Below are 12,743 nucleotides of genomic sequence, written 5' to 3' on the forward strand. Positions count from 1 at the left end.
ACTTTACTCTCTGGGTCAGTACGATTACAGCGATATGAAATACTGTTACATATTTTATTTTAGCATTTAACTACTTTTGAACAATAAAGACCCTTTTTTTTTTAAATAAAAGGAAATGTTTTTACATTACTGCATCCCAAGACTCATCCTTTTTTAATTTTTTTTTCTACAGAGCTGCGTAAGGGCTTGATATTTGTGGGATGACTTGTATATTTGGTATAATATTGGTGTATATAAAACTTTTTTGTGGTGAATAAGCCAAAAAAAGGAATTCTGTCATATTATTTTTTTTTTCTGTTTTACAGTGTTCACTGTGTGGGATAAATTATGTGATAATTGTATAGTGTGGGTAATTAAGGACATGGCAATACCAAATATGTGGAGGGGACTTTATTTTTACAACTTTATTTCAATGAAAAGCAATTTTTTTATGGAAAAAGGTGCATTTTTTTACTTTTATTTCTGAAACGGTATTTAACATTTATTTTTACAATTTATTAGTCCCACAATTTGACTTTGACAGGCAATATTTCGATCGCTTCTATAATACACTGTACTGCTCATTCAAAGACTGCTACATGACTGATACAAGCCAGGCATAGAGGGATTTACATGCAGATCTTATGACAATACAAGACTTTTTGTACAGATAAAGGCCTCATTCACATTTCCGTTTTTCACGGACATGTGCTATCTGCATTTTTCATGGACAGCAGATGTATCCATGGATTTTAATGTGTTTGTTCACGCATTAGTGGTTTTCCACTTACTGTGGGTCAGTGGAAAAACCACAGCAAATGCAATACTTTAGTCCATGATGAGGACCAAACATGTCCATTGAAATCTATGGGTCTGTGAAAAACACTGATACAACATGGATGGCATTCATTCATGTTCTGTCAGTGGTTTTTCTATGGCAATTGGTAGGAGATGCTCTGGAAATACATTTTCAGCCTATCAGTGTCAATGGAATAAGGATGACACATGGAGGGCAAAAAAAGGACACACGGGCCAAACACGGATTCTTCCCAGATATGTTATAACATGGATAGATATTCCATGGATGTCAAACAAACACAGGAATGTGAAAGAGCTCTAATAACAAGGTGTAATACTATTAATACTCAGGGGCAGGCTGCATTTTAGGGGCCATTCTGACAGTTGGTACTGATGAGTAGTGAAACTGGAATAAAAAGTAAAACACAATATGGAGGGAAGCCACATATAAGCATTCGTAGTAGAGCTTGAGAGCTGTCAGCTGTATGTGGCAGCCTGGAAAAACAGATCCTGTGCCAACAGTTATTATATCTATTTCTGGTGTACCAATAAATGCTGCACAGTTATTATCAGGACAGAGTGTTCTGTGTTATTTGCAGCAATGGTCTTTCACATTTTGGAAGTCACTCTGTTAGTCATACATTAATTCCCAGGTTTGTAACAGCCATTAAAAAAACAAAAACATTTCTATCTTTGGTACTACCTACCCATCCTCCTTTACCCGCTCGGCCAGCAGCCATATCCACACTGTGACATGTAGACGGGTTTATGTTAAACAGCTGAGCTGTTACTTTAAGGGTATGCTCACACAAAGGATTTTGAAAATTGAGCACCAAATCCATGCGTGTTTTTTTAGTACAAACTGCATCTTAAGCTCTCGGTTTTTGCGCAAAAAACCATGTGGACACAAACGGAGCAATTATTTTGACGCTTCAAATTCCTTTCAATGGGAGGTTCAGTAAGGATTCTGCCTCCAGATGGGGCATGCTGCTTCTTTTTTACAAGTTTCTTCTCTCCACGTGAAAGTGCTGCTTCCCATTGAAATAAATGGGCCTCTGTTTTGAGAAATTTTTGGGAGATTATTTTGAGGCTGATACGCTCCAAAATAAGGGCCAAAAAACTCCACATGAACTGGCCCAAAGATTTAACTTTTTTCTCATGGAGGTATGGAAACAGCAACACACAGTACGCTCAGCTGTATCTGTAAACCTGCCCACCTTGCACAGCCTGTATTCAGAGTTAGGTGTGGGTCAAGAGGTGGGAGCTGCATCAGTCAGACATTTATGGCATATTTTGTAGGTATGCTATGAATGTCGAGATGAAATGCACATGTAATATACAAGTTGTCCCTCAAGTTACAATGGCTACAATATTTTTAACATATAATAGTCTTTGGTTGACAAGATCCAGCCAACCAGCATGGACACTGGTAAAACACCGGTATAAATAAGGGGCATGCACTGATTGGTTGGCTAGTAGCGCCTCTCTACAGTACAGAACTTCATGTCCGGTACTGCTATATTCCAATGACAGGATGAGATGCCCCTTTGGAAGACAGGTGAATGTGGCTACATTGCATTTTTTTCTGGCACACTGTGTACTTACAGGACCCTATTTATGACTTTTATATGTAAAAGCTCACTTTATATGTATTAGCTTAATGTTTAATGGTCTTTAGGCCTAATGCACATGACCGCATTTTACATCTGTTTACGATTCACATTTTTTTGCGGATTGCAAACTTACCGATTCGTTTCTATGAGTCCACAAAAAAATAGATAGCACACACAGGGGATCAGTGTGCTGTCCACATCTGTATATCCATAAATTCCACACAAGAATGGACAAGAATAGTTATTTCTAGTGATGGGTGTGCAGATTGCACATTGAAGATGTCTGTATTTTGCAGATCCATGATTCGTGGACTGCAATATGGACATGGTCGTGTACATGAGGCTTAGGGCTCATGCACACTACCGTATGTATTTTGCAGTCCGGAAAAAACTGATCCGCAAAAAATATGTATGATGTCCATGTGCATTCTGTATTTTGTGGAACGGAACAGCTGGTACCTAATAGAACAGTCCTATCCTTGTCCTTAATGCGGACAATAATAGGACATGTTCTATAATTTTGCGGAACGGACATACGGAAACAGAATACACACGGAGTAACTTCAGTTTTTTTGCAGACCCATTCAAATGAATGGTTCCACATACGGTCCGCAAAAAAAACGTAACAGACACGGAAAGAAAATATGTTCGTGTGCATGAGCCCTTAATCTTCATTTTGTGTTATTTTGTGATGACATTTTAATGGCTTCAGAACCAATTCTTAGTAGTTTTTCATAGAGTCAGTCTCAAGTTACAATAGTTTCAACTTACAATGGTCATCACGGAACCATTTAATATTGTGACTTATAGGGATTGTCCCACAAAATATATTCTAAATTTTTCAATCCAGCACCTGGATCTGAATATTTTTGTAATTAATAATGTATTACAGCCACCGAGTTATTCACTGAAATCTATCTGTATAGTGCCACCCGTTGTTTACTCTCTTTCTACATTCTCTGTCCAGCTCACTGAGGTCGACCTACATGCTTGGTTACAGCCTTCAACTGCCACCAGCTGCAGCAGAAAGGACACACCCCTGAGGAATTGCACGCCCCTGAGCTGCCAGCTTAAAATAGACCTAGCAGAACAATTGCAGCAATGAATGGGCAGATCTCTGGATTTCTGTGAGGTGTGTAAGTGTACAATATTTCTTTATCTGTCCATCTTTTTGTGGTGACAGAACTCATGCCATATTATGGCTGATTATACAAAATCACTGGTAATGAGTGCTTTATCCTATACTTAACACTGCTGGGCAATTTATTTGTCCAGTTTGAATTTTTACATTTATCCCATCATAGCTGAGCGAATACAAATCATATACAAGGTAAATACATATTATCCACAAATGCAGAAATCCACAATTATATACCGGATAGATTGTAGCCTTTCCCTTAGGGTTACCCTGATCTGGCATTACTGCAATTACATAGAGTCTAGCTGATAAATGATCTTAAGGCAGCTTTTTTCCCCCCTCTTTATGTTGAAATATTACAGAGTGGAATAATATTTCATTACCGATGACTGCTCATTTGCAAGGGTGATGTCTCATGTTGGTGCTCGCTACTTGACACTGCTGTGCAATTTCCTTTCCAGCTTGAATTTATACATTTATCCCGCAGTTCTCAGCAGCACATACCAGTGCTTTGACTTTTATGAATCCCTGTGGATCTTGTGTTCAGACCATACAGATGAACATGCTCTACTCATAACATCCAAGCACAAAGGACTATTTATTCAGTCTTGGCAAACAGAATACAGATTGACTGTCCTGGCTATAAATTTTCACATCATTCCAAACAAGGTAACTGAAGCCAGGAGGAAAAAAATACAAATCTCATGTTGTAGCATATTCAAAACAGCATATTAGATTGTGCTTCCGTTTGTTTGCACAGGGCTTCACCTGTGCCTCACTGACTGCAGTCATTTATCGTATTCAGGCAAATCACAATACAAGGAGGTTTCATAAGGCAGACACATTCCCTAACCACCATAGTTAGAGATACAAGTGAGATGGATATACACCGGAATCTACCTCATCTGTATATGTGCCACAGAGAGGAAGTGTCCTGGCCCCATCCACAATGGAAGTGTTGCCCTATCCATAGCCCAGGCAGGAAACCTGGCATTGGCAGGAGGTGACTTTTCAGAGGATGAGTGACCAGGTTCTCAGGAGGCCAATTTCAGAACGCTAAGTATATTACAAGCTTTCTCCTACGCATGTGTTCTGTGTAATTAAGCCACTTTTGCAGGACCTAATGGGACCTGGAAAATCCATCTAAGGCTCCATTCACATCTGCATTCTGGCTTCACTTTATAACACATGCCACAATGTTCTGCTGGATCTGTTGTACAGCTGACAGCAGAAGCACCCTACAGACCGGTTGAATTAAAATGGGATCTACTGGGCTCTGCCAGGGTGTCTGTTTGTACAGGAATAGCAGAGCTTGCAGAACCATAAAAGATTACATTTCTTTTAAAGGGAATATGTTACCTAAAATAATTTTTATGTAAAGTTTCATACTGGTTATGTTCGTATCTCCAGTACATGTGTCCGTTCAGGGATCCGGCCATTTTCCGTCATGGCTGGACAAAAACCATTGCATTGCATGTTCTTGTCTTGCTGAAAGCTGGCATGTCACTGGAAAGCGTCCGGATCCTCGTTGGATCAGTGAACAAGTGAACTCCAGCTGGAGAAAAGCCGCCGGATCTGACCGAACGGAGATGTGAACTAGGCGCACAGAACGAACAGAGCTGAGATGGCCAGGAATCTTCTCCTGTCTTCTAAATGGACTATGACTTAAGCAGATGCTCTTTTTTTTCCTATTTCCCTCTGACTAATACTTATCCTGCAATAGTCCTAGGTGATTTATGGAAGAATTCATAATAGGGATTTTGCTAAAATGCAGCCCTATGAAAAATGAGCATTCTGAAAGGTCAACCTGTTTTTCATATTGTACTCATGGCGGAGTTCAATGACCTTATAAAAAAAAAAAGACAAAGCTATTGCACAGGTGGAAACAGAATGTGCTATAACCTCCTGTAAAGCAGAGAACAATCAAGGCGACAAATCTGTCCTCACATCCCAAGGGACACTCTTAAAGAGCGCTGATGACAAAATATAGCCTTGGGCATAAAAACGGCATGGCGTTGCCACTTTCACTGGTATTAATGTTGTATGTTGCTTGAGCTTTCTTTGTGCTTCTTCTAGTTTCTAATTGCCAGTTTATATGCCCACTCCTTTTTCAATGTGGGTGAAAGATTTGCCAGTAAGAAAGTTTTCTAGAAATGTACATTCTGTTTGATAATTGAAATTAGCTACTGAAGATAACAAGCTCTCAATTCAGGCTATAGGATGTGACTAGTGTTGAGCGAATCGAGCTTCGGATCAGAAATCTGAAGTTGATTCGTTCAGACACTGTCTCCATACAGCATTAAAATGTATTGGCTCCGTGGAAGTCGCGCGAGACTTCAGTGAATTAATTCAGTATTCATTTCTGCATGTGACCATTACACTGATATATTGTACTATATAGCATAGCGCAAGTAAATTAAGTAGAGGGACCTATAATATATCGCTTCTAATAGTTCTATACATATATGTCTTTTGCTATGTCACCTTACATGAATGAACCTGTCAACAGATTTGTACCTATGAAACTGGTTGACCTATAACATGTGCGGGGGAGCTGAAGGCATCTGTGTTGGTCCCATGTTCATATGCGATCACATTGCTGAGAAAATGAATTTCTATAAGCAAATGAGCCTCTAGGACAGTGATGGCGAACCTATGGCACGGGTGCCATAGAGCCCTCTCAGAGCCCTCTCTGTGGGCACCCGCACTGTGAGAAAAGTCTATGGTGTACCAATATGCCTTAGACATTTCCTGCCATTCATCAGCGCAGGGCGCACCATGAACAGCACAGGCAGGGCACTGAAGGTAGGCAGGCTTTAATAGCTAAATGATAAAGTACATGGAATATATACTATATTGAACTATAGTATTCAGGTTAAATTGCCGTGTTGGCACTTTACGATAAATAAGTGGGTTTTGGGTTGCAGTTTGGGCACTCGGCCTCTAAAAGGTTCGACATCACTGCTCTAGGAGGCGTGATGAAATTTTCACTGCCTGGTCCTGTCAATGAAAGGGCAGAGGGCGTTGCAGTTGCAGAGAGAGCAGAGTCTCTAGGTGTACTAGGTGTAAGGGCAAAGCCCCAATTGCTCGTATACATGAAAACATTATTTTTGGCAGCAATGCGGGCACATATGAACATGGGACCAAGGTCAGCCTGTCTCTTCGGTACAAATTTGCTGCTGACAGATGCCCTATGAAAATGCATACTGGATATTTTAATATGCACAGTGTTTGGTAAAAATGCGCTTACGTGGAGTGCTCAGAGTGTACATACTAGGGCAGGTTTGCTAATGAAAAGACTGGCATGCAGGTGCTGCATCACATTTACTAACCGTTTTACACTGATTTATAAGTATTTGACGCCTCATCCGATGGGGGACGTGGCTTCACATGGGTGTGGCTTTGCAGGAAAAGGGGTGTGGCCTAAATGCTGCTCCATACACCAAAAATGTGCCAAAATTATAATACAACTTATAGGCGATGTAAACTAGACAGTATTCTTTGGCGTATGGACACATTTTTTGGTGCCAGACAGAATTTTTGTAAATCTGCGCCATTGTCTCTATGTGCAGCATATACCATACATAGTTTCTGAAAATGGCACTATTATCTAGTGCATTTTACATCATTATTTTCAGCTGTAAATTACGGATCTAATTGCTACCCGTTGTTCTTATTTATCCCCAATGTTAGAAAAAACTAGGGTACAACCAAATCAAAATCTCATTGGTGATCACCCAATCAGTAATCAATAAACACCTCCAGGCACATTGATATATCTAGTCTAGGTTTCCCTAGCATTAAATTATTCTGGGAAATTCTACTCTGAGCTGCAGATTCTTTTCTCGGGTAGTGAGAGGGTCAGCTTGTTTGTCTGCTTGTTTCTAACCTTGTACAAACTTGAGTGTTACATAAAGAGGATCTCTCACAGTCACCAGATATTGTGGTTCTAATGCAGGGGTGCAGAATCTGTGGCCTATTCTGTGCAGGTCTCAACCATGCTTGTCCATGTCTGCTCACCAGTGGCGTCTCTAGCTTTCAAATTTTGTGGGGGCACACTGGGGGCCAGGACAAAAGTAGGGGGGGGGGGCAGCTATAACAACGATACATTTACACAAGTATGCTTAGAAATGCTGCGATACTTTACCCAATACCTAAAACCGCAAGTCTTGCTGTTGGTGTTTTTAAAAAAAATCACTCAGATTTCAACATGTCCTAGTTGCCTGTGGATGACACTTTTATAGGGAGGGGGATCTGTGGATGACACTGCTATGAGGGGATCTGTGGATGACACATACCGTATATAGCATCTTATGCTATATGTGTCATCTACAGATCCACCCCATGACAGTGTCATCCCCATTTCCCCTTCCATAACAGTGTCATCCACAGATCCCCCTCCCTATAACAGTGTCATCCACAGATCCCCCTCCCTATAACAGTGTCTTCCACAGATCCCCCTCCCTATAACAGTGTCATCCACAGATCTCCCTCCCCACCACTCACAGGAGTGTACATTTTACATTTCTAAACTGTAATCCATATCCTGCAGTAACTTTAACTTTAAATCAGGATTAAGCAGCCGCTCATCTCTACTAGTACCTTAACCATACACCACTCGGCTAGCTTCGGTAACAGGGCCAGGCTACAGCCTACAGGCACTGCCTGTTAGTTGTTACCGAGCGAGTGCAGATTTCTGCAGGTCAGAGCATACGGATTACAATTTAGAAGAAATGTACACTCCTGTGAGCGGTCCGGACCAGTGGCGGATCCAGAGCCTGGTCTCGGGAGGGGCACTTCCAGATTATTTTCTCTCCGCCGCCACAGAACAAGGGTGCTTATAGAACAGACTACACAGTGTAGAGGTATACTGTATATTGTGTGGCACAGTGTAGAGCTATACTGTACATTGTGTGGCACAGTGTAGAGGTATACTGTACATTGTGTGGCACAGTGTAGCGGTATACTGTACATTGTGTGGCACAGTGTAGAGGTATACTGTATATTGTGCGGCACAGTGTAGGCTATATGTGTATAACATAAACATATTTCACATGAAAACTTACAATTACTTGTGTTGGCCCTTGGGGATCTCGGACACCACTTCCACACTTTGGCCGGGGGGCTCGGCGGAGCTGATGTTGTGTTTTATCCTAATGAGAAATATTTCATAATAAGGATTTGGAGAAAGGGCAGAGGGATACCAGAGCAGGGAGAGGCCGGTGCTGCTACTAGGGGCTCATACCATGGGTGAGTAATAAAGCCCCCCCAGTAGAAATAATGCTCCTTATAATGTGACAATGCAAAAAATACCCCCTTGTAATGCCCCCAGTTGAGCTAATGTCCCCCATAATGTGCCAGTATAAAATACCCCTATATAGTGCCCCCAGTAAATGCCCCCATAGTGCTCCTCTCCCCCTTCCTCCTAGTGCCCCCCATAATGTACCAGTATAAAATGCCCCATATATCGTGCCCCAGTAGATGCCCTCAGTGTTCCTCATAATTTGCAAGTATAAAATAACCCTTCTTAGTGCCCCCCGTAGATGACTCCATAGCACTCCTCTCCCCCCTTCCCCATAGTACCCACCATAATGTGTCCCAGTATAAAATGCTACTGTACAGAACCCCCATATAAAATACCCCTTCTTTGTGGCCGCAGTAGATGCCCCTATAGTGCCCACCAATAACTTGCCAGTAATAAGTGCCCTCAATAACGTGCGAGTAATAAGTGCCCCCAATAACGTGCCAGTAACAAGAGCCCCCCAATGTGCCAGTAATAAGAGCCCAGCCCCCCATCACGAGCCAGTAATAAGAGTCCCCCATCATGTGCCAGTAATAAGCCCCCCATCATGTGCCAGTAATAAGCCCCCCATCATGTGCCAGTAATAAGCCCCCCATCATGTGCCAGTAATAAGCCCCCCCATCATGTGCCAGTAATAAGCCCCCCCATCATGTGCCAGTAATAATCCCCCCATCATGTGCCAGTAATAAGCCCCCCCATCATGTGCCAGTAATAAGCCCCCCATCATGTGCCAGTAATAAGCCCCCCATCATGTGCCAGTAATAAGCCCCCCCATCATGTGCCAGAAATAAGCCCCCCCATCATGTGGCAGTAATAAGCCCCCCATCACGTGCCAGTAATAAGCCCCCATCAAGTGCCAGTAATAGGCCCCCCATCATGTGCCAGTAATAGGTCCCCCCATCATGTGCCAGTAATAGGTCCCCCCATCATGTGCCAGTAAAAATCCCCCCATCATGTCCCAGTAATAAGCCCCCCATCATGTGCCAGTTATAAGCCCCCCATCATGTGCCAGTAATAGGCCCCCATCATGTGCCAGTAATAAGCCCCCATCACGTGCCAGTAATAAGCCTCCCGTCATGTGCCAGTAATAAGCCCCCCATCATGTGCCAGTAATAAGCCCCCCATCATGTGCCAGTAATAAGCCCCCCATCATGTGCAAGTAATAAGCCCCCCATCATGTGCCAGTAATAAGCCCCCATCAAAAAAAAAAAAAACACTTATACTTACCTCCATGTCAGCGATGCGATGCAAGCCTCTTCTGGACTGTGTCCCGCGCTTTATGGCTCAGGCGGCGCGATGATGTAATTGCGCCACCTGCGTCGGCCTCAGATAGGCTGCCAGCCTAGTGCCTGCAGCCTATCAGAGGAAGGGGAAGGGACACGCCTCTCCCTCCCCTGCACCGCCGCAGCACAGGCAGAGGACTATGGAGATGAGCGCAATGGAATCGCTCATCTCCCTGTGCCCGACTGCGGCTGCTCACTTGGGGGGGCATTTTAGTTGGGGGGGGCACAGCGTGATGTATGGGGGGCCGTGGCCCCCTCTGGCCCCCCCTGGTGACGCTACTGCTGCTCACAGGTATATTCTATATCATAAGAGGGATGAAGGGATGGGTAAGTAATAATGGTGTGCTAAGTGGCCATCTTTGGGATCCCCATATGGGGAATTGGGATCTCCTGACTCCTCTGTGTCACTCCAGAAAGAGAAGATGAGGTGGAGAAGTGGCCATGCATGCAGCTATTTTAATTATAGTCTTATCTTATGTGAGTAGTGAAACACTGCTGTTTCAGCAGCTCACATGAACTACAATGCAGAGAGAACATATGCAAGCATAGTCTCTTCGTTTCTGGAGTGCGAATGAGGGAGAAGGGAATAATCAGTCTCCCAAAAGGTGGAAATCCTGGAAGGGGAACCAGTATATAAGGGTGGGTTCACACTAGCGTTAGGGATTCCGTTATGGCTTTCCATTATAACATTCCATAGACTTGTATTATGATGGAATGCAAAACGGAAGGCTTTTTAAAGGCATTTGGTTTGCTTTCCATCCTAATAGAAATCTATGGGAATCAAAACGTATCCGTCTGGGTCCCGTTATGCAAGATGGAAAACAAAGTCCTGTCGACAGGACTTTGTTTTCCGTCTTGCATAATGGGACCCAGATGGATCCGTTATGCTTTCCCATAGACTTCTATTAGGACGGAAAGCAAACGGAATGCTTTTTAAAGGCTTCTGTTTTGCATTCTGTCTGGGCATTCCGTTATTTTCCATTATAACCATGTTATAATGGAAAGCCATAACGGAATCCCTAACGCTAGTGTGAACCCACCCTTAGTGTTGTAATAATAAGACTATGTTCACATATAAAATATATGTCGGGAGTATTCACTGACGTACACCTCTGTCATGTTCCATTATATAGGTATTGTAGGTATATATTGGTGCATGCAAGCCACAGACTCCTACTGCTACAAAAAGAATAGCATTCGGTATACATTATTTTACTGTGTCCATCTACAGGAAGATGTAGATCATACTCTCCTATACAGCATGTCTTATCAAACTATGCTGGATGCATGGAGGCCTACTGGCATGTTGGGGGAACAGAGTCTAAGACAACCCTTTTATCATTATACAATAGGACCACCAGTAGATAATTTGTAACAATAATGTAGCAATGCTACGGAAAATTAAATAATTCTTTCTGCCTAAATTATGATGACAAGGCCTAGTACAAATTCCAAACTGTATTCTTGGGCATAAAGGTTAGGTGATGAAATCTCATAACTCAAGACCAGATCATTGAAGGGGTTGTCCCCTGAATAATGTAAAAAATGAAAGTCAGATATCATATAGTACATGCCAATATTTTTGTAACAAAGATAGAACCAGCCCTGTACCTCACATGGGTCTAGACATCTCCCTATTCATTTATCTGCTAGATTTACAGTATATCAAGCTGGCAGCTCAATGGGAGTGTCTCTTCTGCTGCATCTAAGGAGGTGTGTCCAATGCTCCCCCTATCACAGCTCAGGAGGTGTGTCCATGCTCTCCCTATTACAGCTCTGGAGGTGTGCCCATGCTCTCCCTATCACAGCTCAGGAGGCAGTTGAAGGATGAAACTGAGCATGTGCGGCCTTCACAGTGAGCCAGACAAAGAAATAAGAAAAAGAACAAAGAGCAAGTGATAACTCAGTGGCTATACAAAATGTTAAATTACATGCAATTATAAAAGTATTAAGATCCAAGAGCTGGTATGAAAATTGTAGAATATTTTCTGTGGGACAACCCCTTTAAGTAATGATGTCCATAGACATTAGATACCTGTTTGGCCAACAGCTATTTCTCCCGACCTCCCCATACCAACACACACTCAGTTCAGTTTGGCGTGTATGTATTCTGAGATGGGAGAGGGGAGAAAGCCACTGCCAGATAAGGCTACTTTCACACCTGCGTTTAGGTGCGGATCCGTCTGGTATCTGCACAGACGGATCCGCACCTATAATGCAAACGCTTAGATCCGTTCAGAACGGATCCGTTTGCATTACCATGAACAAACGGATCCGTTTTGACTTTACATTGAAAGTCAATGGGGGACGGATCTGTTTGAAAATTGAGCCATATTGTGTCAACTTCAAACGGATCCGTCCCCATTGACTTACATTGTAAGTCTGGACGGATCCGTTTGCCTCCGCACGGCCAGGCGGACATCCGAACGCTGCTTGCAGCGTTCGGGTGTCCGCCTGCTGAGCAGAGCGGAGGACAAATAGTGCCAGACTGATGCATTCTGAGCGGATCCGCATCCACTCAGAATGCATTAGGGCTGGACGGATCCGTTCGGGGCCGCTTGTGAGAGCCTTCAAACGGAACTCACAAGCGGAGCCCCGAACGCTAGTGTGAAAGTAGCCTAACTCTTGTA

At 42.9% G+C, this 12,743-nt stretch overlaps 1 protein-coding gene across 1 annotated transcript in view; it reads right to left on the reverse strand.

Moving 5' to 3' along the window:
• Positions 1 to 12,743, reverse strand: part of LOC122923149 (AF4/FMR2 family member 3-like) — a 96,137-nt gene that overhangs the window by 67,352 nt on the left and 16,042 nt on the right. The gene's annotated exons all lie outside the window — the stretch shown is intronic.

This window comes from Bufo gargarizans, unplaced genomic scaffold, assembly GCF_014858855.1.
Source record: "Bufo gargarizans isolate SCDJY-AF-19 unplaced genomic scaffold, ASM1485885v1 original_scaffold_1261_pilon, whole genome shotgun sequence".
Classification (NCBI taxonomy): Eukaryota; Metazoa; Chordata; class Amphibia; order Anura; family Bufonidae; genus Bufo; species Bufo gargarizans.